At 40.8% G+C, this 21,331-nt stretch overlaps 1 protein-coding gene across 8 annotated transcripts in view; it reads right to left on the reverse strand.

The window, feature by feature from the left end:
- SGCD (sarcoglycan delta) overlaps positions 1 to 21,331 on the reverse strand; it is a 1,031,224-nt gene that overhangs the window by 176,467 nt on the left and 833,426 nt on the right. The gene's annotated exons all lie outside the window — the stretch shown is intronic.

A 21,331-nucleotide genomic window follows, 5' to 3' on the forward strand; every position in this document is an offset into this window, starting at 1 on the left:
TCTTTTGTGTTTTCAAACAAACTTTAAAATATATTGTTATAATTCTGCAAAAAATGTCCTTGGTACTTTGATAGGGATTGCATTGACTCTGTAGATTGCCTTGGGTAGTATATTCCTTTTGACAATATTGATTCTTCCAATCCAAGAGCACAGTTTGTCTTTCCATCTTTTTGCGTCATCTTTGATTTTTTTTTTTAAATATACACTTACACGTTTTTTTTTTTTTTTGCTTTCTTTTCTGTCTTTTTGCCTTTTCTAGGGCCACTCCCTGCAGCATGTGGAGGTTCCCAGGCTAGGGGTCGAATCGGAGCTGTAGCCACCGGCCTAAGCCAGAGCCACAGCAACGTGGTATCCAAGCCGAGTCTGTGACCTACACCACAGCTCATGCCAATGCCGGATCCTTAACGCACTGAGCAAGGCAAGGGATCGAACCCACAACCTCATGGTTCCTAGTCAGATTCATTAACCACTGCACAGCTATGGGAACTCTATCTTTGATTTCTTTCATCAGTGTCAAATAGTTTTTAGAGTACAGGTCTTTTGTCTCTTTATGTAGGTTTATTCCTAAGTATTCTATTCTTTTTGATGTGATGGTAAATGGGATTGTTCCTCTTATCTCTATTTCCGATTTTTCATTGTTAGTATATAGAAATACAGTCAATTTATGCATATTAATTTTGTATCCTACAACTTTGCCAAATTCACTGATGTGCTCTAACAGTTTTCCAGTAGTGTCTAAGATTTTTCTAGGTATAGTATCATGTCATCTGCAAATAGTGACAGTTTTACTTCTTCCTTTCCAATTTGGATTCCTTTTATTTCTTTTTCTTCTCTGATTTCCATGGCTAGGACTTCCAAAGCTATGTTGAATAGTAGTGGCGAGAGCAGAAATCCTTGTCTTGTTCCTGATCAGTGGGAATTTTTTCAGCTTTTCACCATTGAGAATCATGTTAGATTGGATTTGTCATATATGGCCTTTATTATGTTGAGGTAGTTTCCCTCTATGCCCACTTTCTGAAGGGTTTTTATCAGAAATGGGCATTGGATTTTGTCAAAGGATTTTTCTGCATCTATTGAGAAGATCATATGGTTTTTATTAGTCAGTTTGTTAATGTGGTGTATCACACTGACGGATTTGTGGATATTGAAGAATCCTTGCATCCCTTGGATAAATCCCACTTGATCATGATGTAAAATCCTATTAATGTATTGTTGGATGCGGTTTGCTAGTATTTTGTTGAGGATTTTTGCATCTATGTTAATCAGTGAAATTGGCCTGTAGTTTTCTTTTTGTGTGTTATTTTTGTCTGGTTTTGGTATCAGGGTGATGATGGCCTTATAGAATGAGTTCGAGAGTGTTCTTTCCACTGCAATTTTTTGGAATAGTTTCAGAAGGAGAGGTGTTAGCTCTTTTCTAAATGTTTGATAGAATTTGCCTGTGAAGCCATCTGGTCCTGGACTTTTGTTTGTTGGAAGGTTTTTAATCACAGTTTCAATTTCAGTACTCGTGATTGGTCTCTTCATCTTTTCTATTTCTTCTTGGTTTAGTCTTGGAAGAGTGTACTTTTCTAAGAATGTGTCCATTTCTTCTAGGTTGTCCATCATATTGGCATGTAGTTGGATGTAGTCTTTTATGATCCTTTATATTTCTGTGAGGTCCATTGTAACTTCTTCTTTTTCATTTTTAATTTTATTGATTTGAGTCCTCTCTCTTTGTCTTGATAAGTCTGGCTAAGGGTTTATCAATTTTGTTGATCTTTTCAAAGGACCAGCTTTTCGTTTCATTGATCTTTTCTATGGTTTTCTTTGTTTCTATTTCATTGATTTCTGCTGATCTTTATGATTTCTTTCCTTCTGCTAAATTTAGGTCTTGTCTGTTCTTCTCTCTCTAGCTGCTTTAGGTGTAAAGTTAGCTTGTTTATTTGAGCTCTTTCTTGCTTCCTGAGGTAGGCTTGTATTGGTATAAACTTGCCTCTTAGAACTGCTTTTGCTGCATCCCATAGGTTTTGGAGTGTCATGTCTTTGTTGTCATTTGCTTCTAGGTATTTTTCAATACCTCTGATTTCTTCAGTGATCCACAGGTTGTTAATAGCATGTTGTTTAGTCTCCACGTGTTTGTGGTTTTTGCAGTTTTTTCCTTGTAGTTTACTTTTAGTCATATAGCATTGTGGTCAGAAAAGATGCCTGATATGATTTCACTTTTCTTAATGTTACCAAGGCTCAATTTGTGGCCTAAAATGTGATCAATCCTAGAGAATGTTCTGTGTGCACTTGAGAAGAATATGTATTCTGCTGCTTTTGGTTGGAATGTCCTATAAATATCTATTAAGTCCATCTGGTCTAATGTTTCATTTAGGGCCAGACTTTCCTTGTTGATTTTTTGTCTGGATGACCTGTCCATTGCTGTAAGTGGAGTGTTAAAGTCCCTTGCTATTATTCTGTTATTGTCAATTTCTCTTTTTAAGCTTGTTAGCAGTTGCCTTATATATTTAGGTGATCCTAGGTTGGGTGCATATACATTTAAAATTGTTATATCTTCTTGTATTGGTCCTTTGATCATTATGTAATGTCCTTCTTTGTCTCTTATAATATTCTTTATTTTAAGGTCTATTTTGTCTGATAATGAGCATTGCTACTCCAGCTTTCTTTTGATTCCTGTTTGCATGGAATATTTTCTTCCATCTTCTTACTACCTTCAATTTGTATGTGTCCCTAGAAGTAAAGTGGGTCTCTCGCAGACAGCAAATATATAGATCTTGTTTTTTGTTGTTGTTTTTTGGAAGTTTTTTTTTTTTGCTTTTTTTGTTTTAGGGCCTCACCCCTGGCATATGGAGTTTCTCAGGCTAGGGTTCAAATCAAACCTGTAGATGCAGGCCTATGCCACAGCTACAGAAACACAGGATCTGAGCCATGTCTGAGACCTACACCTCAACTCACGGCAACACTGGATACATAATCCTCTGAGCGAAGCCAGGGATAGAACCTGTATCCTCATGGATGCTAGTCAGTTTCGTTAACCACTGAGCCATGATGGGAACTCCTGGATCTTGTTTTCATATCCATTCCACCAGTCTGTGTCATTTGGCTGGGGCATTTAGTCCACTTACATTTAAGGTAATTATTAATATGTATGTTCTTATTGCCATTTTTTATTAACTGTTTTGGATTTGTTTTTGTTGCTCTTTTTCCTTTCTTCTCTTGTTCTCTCTTTTGGTTTGATAAATATTTTAGTGTTGAATTTGAGTTGATTTTTCTTATTTGTGTGTGTATCAATTATAGATTTTTGATTAGCAGTTACCCTGAAGTTTTGATATAGGAGTCTATATATATATATGAGACTGTTTTAAGTTGTTGGTCTCAATTCCAAGTGCATCATTAGCATCCTGCATTTGTCCCCTCCTTTTCTCATGATTTCTGATTTTGGTAGCGTATTTGTGCACGGATGATTATCTACCTTTACTGTATATATGCCTTTACTGGTAAGCCTTGTCATTTGTGGTATTTTTGTTTCTAGTTGTGGTCTTTTCTTTTTTGCTAGAGAAGTTTCTTTAGTATTTGCTGTAAAGCTGGTTTAGTGTTGCTGAATTCTCTTCAATTTGCTTATTTGTGAAGCTTTTGATTTCTCCTTCAAATCTGAATGAGATCCTTGCTGGGTAAAGTAATCTTGGTTGGAGATTTTTTCCTTTCATCACATTAAATATATCATTCCACTCCCTTCTGGCCTGCAGAGTTTCTGCTGAAAAATCTGCTGATAATCTTTACCAGGGTTCCCTTGTATGTTCTTTATTTTCCCTAGCTGATTTCAATATTTTCTCTTTGTCTTTAATTTTGGTTAGTTTGATTAATATGTGCCTTGGGGTGTTCCTCCTTGGGTGTATTTTATACGGTACTCATTGAGCTTCCTGGATTTGAGTGAGTGGTTCCTTTCCCATGTTGGTATGTCTGTGCCTATTATCTCCTCAAATATTTTTTTCTGTCCCTTTCTCTCTCTCTTCTTCTGCACGCCTATAATACAGATGCTTTTGGTTTAACTTTGTCCCAGAGTTCTCTGAGACTCTCTTTATTTCTTTTCAATCTTTTTTCTCTCTTCTGTTCCTCATCAGTGATTTCCACTAGTCTGTCCTCCACCTCGCTGATTTGTTCTTCTGCCTCCTGTATTCTGTCATTGGTTGCTTCTAATGATTTTTTTTTCAGTTATTTTGCATCTCTGCTTAAGTTTTATATCTTGTATCTCTTTGCTCAGTGTTTCCGATAAATTATCCTTCTTAGCCTCCAGTGTATTTCCAATGTCTTGCATCATCTTTAGCATCATCAGTCTAAAGTCTTTTTCTTGGAGGCTCATAATCTCCAGATCACTTAGTTGTTTTTCTGGAGTTTTTTTCTTTTTCCCTTATCTGAATTAGAGCTCTCAGCCTTTTCATTTTTATAGGTTTTTGGTGTAGTCTCCTTTTTGTAGACAATAGAGTTGTAGCCTCTTACTTCTGATGTCTGCCCCCCTTGTGGCTAAAGTTGTTATGAGGACTTGCTGTAGGCTTCCTGATGGGAGGGACTAGTGCCTTCGCACTAGTAGGTGGGTCTTTGTCTCTGGGTGAGATTAGAAGCAGAAGTTTCCCTGGGGGGGGTCTAAAGACCCCCTGATTACTGATGGGTGGGGCTGTGATCTCACCTGGATTATTGTTTGACATGGGGCTCTCAGTGCTGATGGGCGGGGCCAGATTTTCCCAAAATGTCCACCTCCAGAGAAAGGCATGCTGATGAATATTCCCAAGAGCTTTGCCTCCAATGTCTTTGCCTGACAATGAGCCACAGTCACCCCCTGTTTTCCTAGGAGATCCTCTGAGAACTGCAGTCAAGTCTGAACCAGATTTCTGTGGAGCCTCTGCTTTGCCCTGGGACCCACTACACATGAAAGCCCATGATCGCCTTTCAAGAATGTGATCTCTGTTTCTCCTAGTCCTGTGGAGCTCCTGTGCACAAGTCCCACTGTCCTTCAATGCCAGATGCTCCGGGGCCTCTTTCTCCTGGTGCCAGACCCCAGGCGTGGGGACCTGACATGTGGCTCAGAACTCCCACTCCTGTAGGTGAGTGTCTGTGATAGAGTTACCATCCAGTCTGTGAGCTTCTCACCTGTCAGATATGGTTTTGCATATATCAAGTAATCACCCCTCCTACCATCTTGATATGGCCTCCTCTTTGTTTTCTGAAAGTTTCCAGTCCATTTGCTGAGGGTTGTTTGGCATTTGGTTGTAATTCTGTTGTTTTTATGAGAGAACATGAGCTCCAGTCCTTCTATTCAGCCATCTTAATGCAGTCTTCCCCAGTGAATTTTTTTTAAATATTTACAACCACACTTTTAATTTTCAGCAGATTTTTTAAAAATAATTTGAACCTTCCTTTTTAATCATCCTTTCTTTGACTGACACACTATCTTCTCTTAGGTGGGAATAAAAATGCTCTTTGGAAGCTCTCTGTTTCTGTAAGGGTGACACTTTCCATAGGGTACAGTAGTAGGGATCTGACTAATTCAGTGGAGAACCTCCAAATGTCAGAATCTGAGGAAAGTCAGTATTCGTGGGCTAGTGTCATCCAAAAGGAATTCTCTAAACTCCTGCCAGGCAGGTGATGGGTGTTACCTTAGAAATCAGTTCTGAGTGTTGGAGGGGGAGAGGGATGGGCATTTTCCTGTTCAGCAGACAGACTTTCAATTAAACTTGAAAGTTTTCAGTGTTCGTTTCAGATTTCATCTGTGCCTAATGTCCAGAGCCCAGAATTGTTCTGGTTAAACAGTCCTCTAGACAACCATCTTCCTATCTTCTGCTCCACTGAGAAGAAGTACTTCCTAGCTGGATCAAGTGGGAAAGGGATCTAGGGATAGATACTGAGTTTAACTGGTCTTTATGCATATTTTCCAACCAGTCCTTTTTATCAGCCCCACTCCAGAGAGCATCATGAATATTGTTGGCACTGTGCCTTAAGTGCCTTGTGGGTAAGTGACCCTTGTGTCTTACTCATTCTGCACAGTGGCTCTTAATCCTACAGGGCTTTGTATCACAGATCTTCTCACTCTATTTATTTTCCTTCTTTTACCACAGGTTTGTAGATTCCACCTCTTCTAGATCAGCCTCTTCTTAGCAACCCCCTTTCTATCACTTTTACTTCCTTTCTCTACGGCCATGTTTTTTTTTTCTTTTTATTACTCAAATGAATTTATCACATCTGTAGTTGTGTAATGATCATAGCAATCTAATTTCATAGGATTTCCATCCCACAGACCAAGCACATTTCCCACCCCCCAAACCGTATCCTCTGGAGACCATAAGTTTTTCAATGTCTGTGAGTCAGCATCTGTTCTGCAAAGATGTTCAGTCTGTCCTTTTTTCAGATTCCACATGTCAGTGAAAGCATTGGATGTTGGTGTCTCATTGTATGGCTGACTTCACTTAGCATGATAATTCCTAGGTCCATCCATGTTGCTAAGAATGCCGGTATTTCGTTCTTTTTAATGGCTGAGTAATAGTCCATTGTGTATATGTACCACCTCTTCCTTATCCACTGCTCTGTCGATGGACATTTAGGTTGTTTCCATGTTTTGGCTATTGTAAATAGTGCTGCAATGAACATTGGGGTACATGTGTCTTTGTGAGTTGTGGTTTTCTCTGGATAGATGCCCAGGAGTGGGATTGCTGGATCAAATGGTAGTTATATTTTCAGTTTTCTGAGGCTTCTCCATACTGTTTTCCACAGTGGTTGCACCAATTTACAATCCCACCAACAATGTAATAAGGTTCGGCCATGTGGTTTTGTTCTCCATTTACTGTCTTCTTGAGTGAGGTTTCTGAACACAGCAGAGGCTTATCATGTCTCACTGCTCTCAGTCTGTCTACCTCTACAGCCACTTCTTACTCCTGTACTCTTAAATGGAAAGCAGGTTAAACCTGTTTGTGAGTCAAGAGCAACTAGTGTCCGGTCCTGGACCCAAGAGCCTCTCTTACGCATTTTATACATACTTAGTGTCTAGAACATGTTATATACTGTTCTCGGCCCTGAAGAATGAGAAAGATACAACCTTTGTCTGAGAGAAGTTTCTGGCCCAGTGGGAGACTGAATCCATGGAAAATAACTATGACAAAAAATGTGACATCACTTCCATTGAGATCTATGCTCTCCTGGTATGAAGGGCACAGATTTTAACATTTGCTTTTGATGGCAGCCGTATCAACACAGTCTGTTCCGAAGTTACTTATCTGGCTAATCCTACTTGGTTCTCTATTTTCCTTGCACTCCGGGGGAGGAGTGGGAATGCAGATAAAGAAAGAAAATCCCAAGACAGCCCATAAACAACTTCCACATTCAAGGAAGGCTCTCAATGCTCAGAGGGAAAAATGTTAGGAGAAGGAAGGGATCAGCATGGCTGTAGCCATGAGGCATCCTCTCAGAGCAGAGTTTGGCTGGCTTCTGCCACACCCTCCTAACAAAAAGGCAGGACTATTCACAACAGTATCATTTCCACTGAAGGATGACTTAGAACAAATGGGAGCCAGGCCTGTGGAGTGATGGTTCATACTCTGAGTTTCACAGTCAGATTTGGGCTTGAATTACAACTCCACGTTTTACTAACTGTGTGGTATTGGGTAAGTCATGTATATTCTTTCAGCCTTACTCTCTGTATTAATGAAATGAAGTTAAAGGCTACCTAAGGTATTAATAGACGGATTAAGAAAGACAGTATATGTCAAAGGTCTAGCACAGGAGCTACCAAAATACTTCTATAACAAGAAAACAGACAAAACCTACAGTAGGAAGGCTCTTTGGAAAATAGCTGATTCTGATTTTACTCTGAGGTGGGTGACATTACCAGAAAATTCTCCCTGAAAGAATTCATTTCCATGGGATTTTATCTTTAGGAATACTAAAATAAACAAGAGTTGATGGGCCTTTCAAAGCAGTTCTCTACCAGGACTCGCTATACACTGGTATTCCTCCCTGAGCAGCCCATAGAAAACAGTGATCAGAAGCCACCAGCTTCACTGTGGGAGGAATTGCAATGTATTGGCTGCAGTGAACAACTCACTGAATATTACTCCTTTGTTTTTTCTTTTTATAGCCACACCTGTGGCATATGGAAGTCCCCAGGCTAGGGGTTGAATCTGACCTGCAGCTGAGACCTATGCCACAACTATGGCAACACTGGATCTAAGCCACATTTGTGACCTACCATCAGCTCACAGCAATGCTGGATCCTTAACCCATTCATTGAGGCTAGGGATCAAATCTCATCCTCACTAACACTGTATCAGTTTCTTTACCCATTGAATCACAACAGGAACTCCCTAATTCTTGGCTGGACTAGAAAAACCAAACTGCCACAAAATTAGATTTGTCATTAAAATCATCCCTAAAGGTAGTTTGTAAGTTTATCCTTGGCAAGCATCAATGTCTCTGTTATTATCATTATTATTTTAAATAGAATCTTTGGTTGTCTCTGAAATGTTCCTTTTAAATGCATGAGAAGTATTTATCAACAATACTCTTGTTTGATTATTTCTATTTTACTTTGGAGTATTTTTTTTATAATGATGCAGGAAGGATATTATTTCAAAAAAGTTTTCCCGTCATGAATAATGAAGCTACACTATGAAGCACTTCAACTAAGCTGGGAAATGGTCCAGTATTCCCATCTCAGCATCCTTATTCTGATGCCTTCCACAATGGGCTCAAATTTGGGTGCATTTTGGTGTCTCTAGATAAGTAAGCTGAGCTGCTCTGTTCAACAATTCTTTACAGGTGTCACGTTAGCATGTCAAAACTGAAAGGGGACTGCCAGCTTTCCTAGTGCCTGGCACATTCTTGGCAGCCACTAGGTTTTTAATAAATATTTGCTGAATAACTGAATGGTTAGATCAAATTAGGAGTCAACTGAGGGTGAGAGTTGTCAACAAAAGAAGTCATTAAATGAAGGTTGACATCAACTGTCATAGATAGTTTGCAAAAGACAAGCCATAAAGCACAGCTGATATGCTAGACTAAACATGGGAAAGTGGGGGGTGGGGGGAGGCAGTATAGAGCTGTAATCAACAGGTGCTTGTTCACTACCTACTGGAGGGCAAGGAATTGCAGATGACACACATGAGAGCTGAGATGTTAACACTCTGGATGACAAGGAGAAGCAGGGATGCACATCATCACTCCTAATCCTTGCTCACGTAAAGGTTAACCTGTGCCTGGAATCCTCCCCCGGTTTGCAGCACCCATCTGGCATGAGCCATGGAATATGCCCTCTTTCGGTAGGCATTTGTTCATTCCATTAACATTTTAGAGGTATCTTCTAGACATAAGGCCCTGGGCCAACTATTGAGTAGGTGACCTCTGCATTCCTGGAGCTTACAACCTCTCGTAGGGAGGAGAGACACAGAATTAAGAGTCCCTTAAATGATTATGTAATTGCAATTGAAATGCCTACAATGAATAGAAGTGGAAATTGTAATGAGCATGCATGTGGGGGCAAACTCCCCTAATCTGGGCAGTCAGGGACGGCCTTACTAAGAGAGGCATTTTGGTTAAGGTCTTAGGGGTGAATGGGAATTAGCGAAAGCAGAGGAGAGAGAACTTTTCAGTGACAGCAGACATGTACTGGCCCTGAGCCAGGAAGGAGCTTAGTATGCTTAAGGGTCAGAAAGAAAGGTCAATGTGGATAGAGCTGAAAGGTCAAAGGAGAGGGGAAAACACATCTCCCAGGTCTGCCATGCTAACTCTGCCTACACTGTCCTCTGGTGAGTGTATCTTTGTTTTTGGTTTGTTTACTTTTTAGGGATGCATGTACAGCATATGAAAGTTCCTAGGCTAGGGGTCAGATCAGAGCTATAGCTGATGGTCTACATCACTGCCACAGCAACACCAGACCTGAGCCACATCTAAGCCCATGGCAATGCTGGATCCTCAACCCTGTGAGCAAGGCCAGGGATCCAACCTGCATTCTCATGGATACTAGTCAGTGTGGTTACCACGGAGCCACAACAGGAACTCCAACTTGTGTCTTCTTAAGGATAGTTTCTTGAGGTTTCATGAAGAAATCCTTTCCTACCTTAGTTCTCTTTTTATATTCTTGTCTACTCACAATGGAGTTTCACTTCTCACACTAAGTCTTCACTGCCCTTAGAATCCACTTCTGCATATGGTTTAAGTGGGAAGTCAAATGGAAGCCACTTTCCTAAACACTATCTACACCAAGAGATGGTTATTATCCCCTGCCAATCTGTGGTGCCACCCTCATCCTCTACTACTTCCCAGATACACATGAGTCTGCGTTAAAGCCTCCAAGTCTGCTCTACTGCCTGTCTGTTCTGGCATCAATACTATACCCTTCTGTGTCTATGGTTTGTGGTACTTATAAATATCTGTTAGATCCATCTTCTCTCTTTATTCTTAGATGCCATTTAAACAGTAAGATGCTTTTTCCAAAGGTGGGAAGTCACTGAAGGGGAGTAATTTGATCTGATTTTCATCTACACTGCGTCATTCTGGCTACCTGGTGAGGACTGACAAGAAAGATGTGTCACTTTATGGGAGAAGTCAGGTGGGAAATACTGATGCCATCCAGGTGAGAAATGATTGCAGGTAGGACTAGAGATGGGATAGGGAAAACCAGCAGAAGGGTTAAATACATGTCTTTTAGAACAGGTAAGCGATTGGGCTTGGGAATGAGGAAGGGGAAAAGACCAGGATGGTTCTTTTGTTTCTTGGCAATTTGGTCTCTAGGTAGCAGGGTGTTTCCTGAGACAGAGAACAGTCGAGGAGACAGAGAATATTTGAGCAGGGAGTTTGGTTGGGGACCTAAGAATTCAGCTTGGTACATGTTAAGTATTAATTGCTTCAGAGTCAGATAAATTGAGGTGCAGAGGTGGCATTTCTTTCAACCCTTCCTCATATCTTTTAGGTTCCATGGTGCATCCACAATGAATACTAAAAGCTCCTTTAGAAAAATGTTCACAATTAAACTATCTCCACTGACAAAACTCACACAGAAATCTCTACATTTTCATGTTGATTCTTTCTGGCAGCTTAAATTTTGCTTTCTACTTTCTCTAGAAATCATCACTGAAGATCCTGAGAGAGGGCAGACATATAATAATACAATTGTTAACTTAAAGGTAACATTTCAAGTCAAATTCTCACAGCGTGAGAGTTACAAAGAATTGAACACAACTCCTCAGGAAGAGAAAAGTCAATGGTTCTTCTGGGGTGTGTGTGTGTATGTGTGTGTGTGTGTGTGTGTGTGTGTCCATCCAAAGGCTAGTGGAGGGCAAGTGTTCAAATTACATACACAAAAAACAAGTCAGCAGGAGATAGAACATTATGAACTCATTTAGATTTGCTAGGCAAGGTGACTGAGAGGTACCTAATTCCACAGGAGAAAATAAAATTCTGATCCATTTTGTTCTTTGGGGATAAGGTCAGATCTGAGGGTTAATGGGATAACTTGGCTAAGAACGATGACTTTCACCCTCCAACCAAAGAACCCAATGTGACATCCTGTAATCTAGACTCATTTCTGAGGGAGTGTAGCTGTTGACAGACTGCTCTGGGGATGTGTAGGGGCAGATGTTTTATGTCTGGTTAGCTGGGGAAGTCAAGGTCAGAGCCCAATTGGTTACCTTTCTTTGTGCCCAGCACAGTGCTAGGAATTCTAACAGCAGGGGGAGAGGTCGTCTAGGGCCTTTGCTGAATTTGGAAAGGCAACATTAAGATTCAAGCAACAATCTAAAATGAGTATGATAACAGAAACAGACTGCGATGGGACATCTGACAATGTCCAATGCTTTTTCTACACATTTCTCAGGTGACAATTTGATCTTCACAGCGTATAACATGATGCCATATTTAGTAACTGCCTGAACCTTCTTTCTAGTATTTCCTAGTGTTCTACAGAAAACTTTTTCATAGTACGTGAGTAGCTATTCTTTCTTTTTCATTTTTAAAATTTATTACTATATTTTTCTTTTTTACGGCTGCACCTGTGGCATATGGAAGCTCCTAGGCCAGGGACTGAATTTGAGCTGCAGCTGTGGCCTATGCCAGCCATGGTGACACTGGATCTGAGTCACAACTGCAAGTTATGAAACACCTAGCATTAATGCTGGATCCTTAACCCACTGAGTGATGCTGGGGATCAAACCTGCATCCTCAAGGAGACTACGTTGTGTCCTTAACCTTCTAAGCCACAATGGCAACTCTCCATTTTTTTTTTTTTTATTGAAGTATAGTTGGTTTATAATATTATGTTAGTTTCAGGTATACAGCTACTTGATACAGTTATATATATACATTTTCAGATTGTACTCTATTATAGGTTACTGTGAGATATTGAATATAATTCCCAGTGCTATACAGTAAATCATGGTGGCTTTTCTATTTCACATATAGTGATCTGTATCTGTTAGTGCCATACTTCTAATTTCCCCATCTTTCCTTTCCTCTCCCCTTCGGTAACCGTAAGTTTGTTTGCTTTCTCTGTGAGTCTGTTTCTGTTTTGTAGATAGATTCATTTGTATTATTTTTTAGATTCCACATATAAGTGGAATATTTGTCTTTGATTTACTTCACCACGTGTAATATTCTCTAGGTCCGTCTATATTGCTACAAATGGTACTATTTCATTCTTTCTCATGGCTAAGTAATATTCGTGTGTGTGTGTGTATGTGTGTGTGTGATCTTCTTAAGCCAACTGTCCACTGATGGGCACTTGGGATGTAAATAGTGCTGCTATAAACATTGGTGACTGTATCTGGAGTTTACCTTTTTTTTCTGGATATATACCTAGGAGTGGGGTTGTTGGATCATATGGTAATTCTATTTTTAGTTTTTTTTTTGTTTTGTTTTGTTTTGTTTTTTTTTGTCTTTTGTCTTTTGTCTCTTCTTTTGTTGTTGTTGTTGTTGTTGTTGTTGCTATTTCTTGGGCCGCTCCCGCGGCATATGGAGGTTCCCAGGCTAGGGGTTGAATCGGAGCTGTAGCCACCGGCCTACGCCAGAGCCACAGCAACACGGGATCCGAGCCGCGTCTGCAACCTACACCACAGCTCACGGCAACGCCGGATCGTTAACCCACTGAGCAAGGGCAGGGACCGAACCTGCAACCTCATGGTTCCTAGTCGGATTCGTTAACCACTGCGCCACGATGGGAACTCCCTATTTTTAGTTTTTTAAGGAACCACCATACTATTTTTCATGGTGGCTCATGAATTTACATTCCAACCAACAGTGTAGAAAAGTTCCTTTTTCTCCACACCTTCTCCAGCATTTATTATTTGTTGACTTACTTTTTCTTGGTGGTTGTTCTGATTGGTGTGAGGTGATACCTCACTGTGCCTTCGATTTGCTTTTCTCTAGTCATTGCGAATGCTGAGAATTTTTCATGTGTCTCTTTATCACCTGTGTGTCTTCTTTGGAAAAAGGTCTACTTAGTCTTCTGCCTATTTTTTTGATTATTTGTTCATTTTTTTTCCCCAATGTTAAGTTGCGTGAGTGGTTTTTAGCCACTCTTAAAAATAAGATAAAAATTTGTACCAAAAAGTTTTTGTGGGGGAAAAAGTTCAGGAAATTCAACATACTTCCCTCTACCTTTTAGCTGCACAATACTTGTAAGTATATCATCAGCTCTGATGAGTCCTACATCAATAGAATTTGGTTAGCTTTGTGTACTCAGGAGTTCCAAAACCTACTTAATCATAGAATTTTGTTTTCCTTCAACTACATGTTGATAGGCAACATGGCCAGACCCATTTGGGAAAATGCTACTTCACTTGTTGCTTTAAATACACCTGTTATGGAATTCCCATCATGGCTCAGTGGAAACGAATCTGACATGTACCCATGAGGATGCAGGTTTGATCCCTGGCCTTGCTCAGTGGATCGGGGATCTGGTGTTGCCGTGAGCTGTGGTGTATGTCACAGACATGGCTGTGGCTGTGGCTGTGGCATAGGCTGGCAGCTGTAGTTCCAAATTGACTCCTCGCCTGGGAACTTCTATATGCCATGGGTGTGGCCCTGAAAAGCAAATAATATAAAATAAATACACCTGTTATGACTTAAATATCTATGGATTTATCTTTATATTTAAATGCCAGAAACCGGGAGTTCCTGCTGTGGCTCAGTGGGTTGAAAACCTGACTAGTATCCATGAGGATGCGGGTTCAACCCCTGGCCTTGACCAGTGGGTTAAGGATCTGGCATTGCCACGAGCTGTGGTGTCGGCCACAGACGAAGCTAGGATCTGGCATTGCTGTGGCTAAGGTGTAGGCTCCAGTGCAGTTCCAATTTGACCCCAGCCTGGGAACTTCCATATGCCACCGGTGTGGCTCCAAAAAGGAAAGTAAAAAAGTCATTAACCAGTTTAGCAGAGTACGCGACACACAATAGGCTCTCAATAATGCCTGCTGGACTGGTTCCAGTCTACAATCACAGTGAACAGGTATTAAGGCCATTTTATAGATGCGAAGACTGAAGCTAGTTGTGGGATATGACTTTCTCAGGCTCATAAGAGAGAGAATGAAGCATTCTAGACTTGAGCACCTCTGCGGTTTTCCCTGCTGTCCTACTGCTGTGGGATGTGTAGTCTAAGCCAAAAGTGTAACAGCTGCGATGCAGGAAAGACCAAGGTGCTGGCAGGCATAGTTAGGATCCTCTTCACAGAGGGGGAGGGAGGCCTGAGAAGAGGTTCTGAGAAAGCCAACAAGCAGAGAGATCCCACAGTGCAAGGAGGCAGCTCCGTCTTTTCCCCCTGAGATCAAGCTGATTCCATTATTACAGCATTACAACTCCACAGACAAGATTAAGTTACAGTTTTCTTAGGGAAGTTTGTTTTTCCTAACACAGAAAGCAACATATAAAAACAGTTCCATTCCTGTTCTTTTCTACAGAAACTTTGGAAGCCAAACTTGCCTGGCTTTTGGCCATATTTGCAAACAGGACTCTTCCAGGCGTGGTGGCCTTGCCATGGCCCAAGAGCCACCCCCTGCAGCCTGACCCAGACCTAGGCATACAAGTTCAGGCTTTGTGACTGGCCCCCACACATTCCTCAGATCTCAGAACTGTCTGCATATTTCTCTCCTTCCATCAATAGGGCCTTGTGCTCTGGATCTTGACCTTTCACAGAATGGTGTGTGACCAGCGAGGGAGGCAAAAAGCATCTCTGAAGAATAGTCTGATAAAGACGATTAGAATGTTTCAGAAAGAAAAGCGGGGGCTGGCATTGCTAACATGGAGAGAAAGACAGCTCCTGCTCAGGCAGGAAAGTGTCAAAGTGGTTTGTTTTTGAAGATCTAAGCACAGCCCAATGTGAACACACTCTGTGGAGACTTTGCTTCTAAACTAATCACTGCCAGTGACAAAGAAACAATCCAATCAACCCCAGACTCCTGACTCTGGGTCACTTTCATGGGCTTTTCCTTGTGTTGTGCTGTTGGGGTTGTGTTGGGCTCAAGAGCTACACAGCCCTGGGCTGAGATTTGGCTTTGACGTTTCTGAGCTAGGAGTCCTAGACCACACAGCCTGAGTTTCCTCAACCGGAAAATGGGGCTAATAACAGTAGCTCCTTCAGAACTGGAAGGAGTAACTAAAATAGCCCGGATAAGGAATTTAGCATCATGCATTTTTATTATCATTATTTTGCTTTTTAGGACCTGTGGCATATGGAAGTTCCCAGGTTAGGGTCACCTTTACAGAGGGGGAGGGAGGCATGAAAAGAGGTTCTGAGAATGCCAACAAGCAGAGAGATATTGCAGTGCAAGGAGAGATCTCCGTCAGCCTCCACAGCCACAGCAACATGGAATCCAAGCCGTGTCTGTGACTTACAACACAGCTCACAGCAACGCCAGATCCTTCACCCGTTGAACAAGGCCAGGAATTGAACCCACATCCTCATGGATCCTAGTTGGGTTCATTAACCACTGAGCCACAAAGGGAACTCCACATCCTGTATCTTTAAACACGTGTGTGTGTGTGTGTGCGCGTGTATATCTATGTGTATATATATATGTGTGTGTGTGTATATATATATTTGTGTATATATGTGTGTGTGTGTGTGTATATAATATATATAAAGGGGTGGTAGGTCACTGATGCTGATGTTGATAAGCTCAGCTCCAACACAATGGCAAAGTTAGGAGAATGTCAAACATGTCTGCTTGTCCACGGTGCTTATGAGCCTAACTTTAGAGCTGGGCATAGAACGTGGCTCTTCTATTCACTAGCAGTGTGGACACAGGTGGGTAACTTAACCTCCCTGTGTCTGAGTCACTTCATCTATAAAGTAGGATAAGAATAGTACCCAATTCATAGGCTGCTGTGACTAGTACGATAATATATGCAAGACATGACAGCACTGTGCCTAGTGAAGAGTAAGACCCCAACAGGTAGTAAAGTAACTGAAGTTAAAGGATGAGAAGCGCTTCCTGAACAGCACTGGTGTCTAGACAGAGCGGGTGACTCTCTGGAGTAATGACGGGGGCATGGAAGGCACCAGGATCACAAAGCTGTCTTAAGGGCCCCTGGTTGAAGCTACTCCCTGCATGTAAGCCTCCCTCCCCAGCCACCATGGAGACCTGGGCTTGTGGAAAGCAGCGGTAGGGGAGGTAACTGTTGATTCAAACAGGGGACAGAAACATTTACTCCATATGGGGTCTTAGACCAGGTCTACCTGGATGGGGAATTCATGAAGGGTAGGCAGAAAGGGAAAGGGAGTGCTTAAACGTGATATTTCGCACTTGAGGTATGGTCTATACTTTGTATTTGTGTAATTATCAGATTTACAGAAAGGTTAAGCAAGAATAATCCCCAGGTCACACAGAACTTGACTTATAACTGAAGTTCATAATCTAAACACAGGGCTGAGACCTTTGCATCATGCCCTGTGAGTCTTTACAGCTTTTAAGAAGTGGTAGGTAATATATGGTTTCCTTTTCTTGCTCCGAAAAAAGAGAAATGAGCATGCGTTATTTTCACAACCATACAAAGTCACGAATATACAGTAGTTCATAATCATTGATAAAAGAACCTATCATTAACTAGAAAGGTATTAAAAAATACAAGCCATGGGTAAATTTGCGTGCTCTTGATCTCCTTCTTAGCAGGTCAAAAATTTCTAATTTCTTGGGCAGGTCCAAAGGGAGGGGAGAGGAATGATTCTGTAGTTACCATGAAGCCTTTGAAAAGAAAGCTCAGTTCTTGTAGGAAAAGCCCATAGTTTCTTCACTTCCCTCACAAGGTCTGCATTGTGTTGACTGGAATGAAAACGGGAGATGTCTAATGAGGAAGTCAGCTAAAGTAACCTTCGATTAAAGTGGTGTTAAGTCCATAGCAGCTCACAGAGATATCGCCTTCCTTATTCTGTAGAAAACTAATAGTATCATGTGGTCAGGTACTTCGGCTTATGGGTACTTAACTCAATCTTCCACTTTAAAAACATTAGCCAAAATTGCTAAAAGGTTCCAGTCCAAATGGAGAGATAAGGTCATGCTTTGATGTACCATTGTGTTCCAAGCCCACAGCAATGTTACAGTAACAGCACCAGGAGTAACAAGTGGAAAATCAATAAGTCATAGTCGGACTCAAAATCAGACAACTCTTCACATCCATTAGGATGGCAATTATCATCATCAGAAAATTTAAAAAAAAATTGGCAAGGATGTGGGGAATTGGAACACTTCAGCATGGCTGGTGAGAGTGAAAATTGCTGCAGCCACTAGGAAACTGGTTTTCAGATCCTCAATAAGGTAAAAATAGAATTACCATATCACCTAGCAATTCTACTCCTTGATATAAACCCCAAATAACTGAAAATAGAGGTTCAAAAAACAACAACAAAAAAAAGGGAGTTCCTGTTGTAGCTCAGGGGTAACGAGCCTGACTAATATCCATGAGGATGCTGCTTCCCAAGCACTTCTCAGTGGGTCAAGGATCCAGCGTTGCTGTGAACTGTGGTGTAAGTCACAGACGTGGCTTGGATCCCAAGTTGCTTTGGCTGTGGTGTAGGCCAGCAGCTGCAGGTCCAATCTGACCCCTAGCCTGGGAACTTCCATATGCCCTAAAAAGAAAAAATAAATAAAACTTACACAAATGTTCACAGCAACACTGCTCACAGTAATCGAAGTGTAAAAACAATCTGGATGTCCAGTACAGAACAATGGATTAAAAAATGTGGTGTTTTCATATAATGAGATACTTTTCAGCCATGAAAAGGAATGGGAATGCTGATACATGCCACAACGTGGATGAACTTTGAAAACATTATGCAAAGTAAAAGAAGCCAGACATAAAAGGCCACACACTATATGATTCCATTTGCATGAAACATCCAGAATAGGCACATCACCGAGGAGGGACAGAAAGCAGATTTGTGGTTACCAGGAGCTGTGGGGACAGGGCACCAGGGAATGACTGCTTGATGGATGCAGAAGTTTGTTTGCAGGTATTAAAAAAGTCTGTAAACAAGATGGTGCTGATAGTTGTACAACATTGTGAAGGTACTTAATGCCCCAGAAATGTACACTTTAAACTGACTCAAAAACTAAATTTTATGTTATGTGTATTATCCAACAATTTTAAAAAAAATTGGACAATCATGTGCATGGACTAGAAAAAGAACCACTAAATGGAGTGTGGGCTACAGACGCAGGCTTGCTGATAGTAAGGTGGAGAACAGGGCTACAGGGATGGTTTACTGAGCTCAGGCAAACTAGAAGGAACCGTAAGGTTCTCCATCAAACAGAGAACATCTGGCTGGGAGATTTTGAAATGGAGCAGGACCCTGAGAGGCCCTCCTAGGTACAAATCCTTTCTGTGTCTAGTTTCTTATTTGCAGGAAAGAGGCTTCATTTAGCCTCCTTGAACTTCCATGAGTTGCTAATCAGGGAAGGGAGGGGCTGCAGAGACAAGGGAGGAGCAGTCAAGAAACAATTGTGCAGCCTTGGGGCAGGGTCCTGGCTCCTCTTTAAGGAATATACACAACAGTATCTTCTGCGGAACGAAGGCCCTCATCCAGGTGGAGGATGGAAACTTCTAGCTGAGCACAGGACTCCTGGAGCAGCGCCCCCTCACCTCACCACCAACCAGTCAGAAGAAGGTCTACACACCATGGAAATAAAGAAGACTGACCACCCCCTGCCCCCCAATGATTCTCCCTTTAAATACTTTCACAGTGAGCAGCATCTTTGGAGTTGGTTGTTGGACACAAGTCTGCCACCTCCCCAGGTGCCAGCCTCCTGAGTAACGCAGTCTGTCCCTTTCTACCTCTTGAATATTGGCTTTCCAGCACTTGCCTCTTGCATATTGGCTTTCCCGCTGCAAGCAGCCCAATCTGAGATTGCTAACAGTTTACGTTCAGGGGTTGGTGAAAAGGAAGAGTTTGTGCTAGGGAGATTAGCAGATAGTCCAAGCAGACTGTTGTTTATATCATATATAAGAGGGAAATATAATTACTTCATAAACATACATGTTATAAATTATTATTATTTTTTGGTCTTTTTGTCTTTTTAGGGCCACACTGAGGCATATGGAGGTTTCCAGGTTAGGAGTCCAATGGGAGATATAGCTGCTGGCCTACCACAGAGCCACAGCAACGTGGGTTCTGAGATGTATCTGCAACCTACCCCACAGCTCATAGCAACACCAGATCTGTAACCCACTGAGTGAGGCCAGGGATCAAACCCACGTCCTCATGGATGCTAGTCGGGTTTGCTAACTGCTGAGCCATGACAGGAACTCGCATGTTACAAATTAAAAAGGTCTATATACTACATCTTGCTAATCCAATCATCTGTCAATGGACATTTGGGTTGTTGCCATGTCTTGGCTATAATGAATAGTGCTGCAATGAACATGCAGGTGCATGTGTCTTTTTTAAGGAAAGTTTTGACCGGATATATGCCCAAGAGTGGGATTGCTGGGTTATATGGTAGTTCTATGTGTAGTTTTCTACAGTACCTCCATACTCGAAGATGTACATAGCCACAATGGAATACTACTCAGCCATAAAAATGAACAAAATAATGCCATTTGCAGCAACATGGATGGAACTAGAGACTCTCATACTGAGTGAAGTAAGTCAGAAAGAGAAAGACAAATACCATATGATATCACCCATATCTGGAATCTAATATAGGGCACAAATGAACCATTCTACAGAAAATAAAATTATGTGGAGAACAGACTTGTGGTTGCCAAGGAGGAGGGGGAGGGAGTGGGATGGATGGGGTGCTTGGGGTTAATAGATGCAGACTATTGCCTTTGAAATGGATTAGCAGTGAGATCCTGCTCTGTAGCACTGGGAACTCTGTCTAGTCTCTTATGATGTGGCATGATAATGGGAGAAAAAAAAGAATGTATACATGTGTGTGTAACTGGGTCACCATGTTGTACAGCAGAAAATTGACAGAACACTGTAAACCAGCTATAATGGAAAAAAATCATAAAAAAATAAGATGGGAGGCTTAAAAAAAAGTCATTTCCAACACCTCTCCCCCCAAAAATAAATTAATTAAAAAGGTCATTAAACAAAGTGAAACACAACCTATGGTCCTGAAATCAGCAGAAGAGAAAGAAAAGGAATAGAAAAAAATTTATCCACTAGAAGGAAAGATAAAAATATTTCAAATATATTAAAAGTAAGCAAAGAAAGAGAATAGCAGAGAAGAAAGACAAACCAAGATGGCAGAAGTAAAATATATATATTAAAAAATCAATGTAAATGCTATTTATAAAAGAAATATTAAGGATGAAACCACATGGAGAGATTGAAAATAGATGGCATAAAGATATTCCATGCAAATATTTACTAAAAGAAGTAATCTCATCAATATGGTCTATCAATATTAATATCAGACAATATCAGTATTTAAGACAAAAAGTATTAATGCCTAAGTAGGAACTGTATATAAAATAAAAACTCTAACAAGAGTTATGTAAATCATGACTAGATACTTAACCATCAATGCATAAAACATTAAAGTTGTTGGAAGTGTGAAGCAAATTTAGCAAGCCCCTGGTGTGAGATGTTAACAAATATCTATTATAAAATTATAGACTCTGCTGACCAAATAACATCAAGGATATTAATGATCTGAATAACAACTTTTAACTCATTTGAACTAATGGACATGAAGACTTTGCATACAACAAATTGAGACTCTACATAATTTTCAAATACACCAAAGCATTTGCAATAGTTGATATGCAATAGTTGATACTTCAAGAAAGAATTTCAAACAACCAGTGTCATACAAAACGCATTTTCTGACTGCAGTGCAATTAAATTATAAATCAGATAAGACAGATAATTAAC

The sequence above is a fragment of the Sus scrofa genome, chromosome 16, assembly GCF_054392235.1.
Source record: "Sus scrofa isolate SSC_HxYL_T2T_F1_AM1 chromosome 16, Sscrofa_HxYL_maternal_Yorkshire_Landrace_v2.0, whole genome shotgun sequence".
Taxonomy (NCBI): Eukaryota; Metazoa; Chordata; class Mammalia; order Artiodactyla; family Suidae; genus Sus; species Sus scrofa.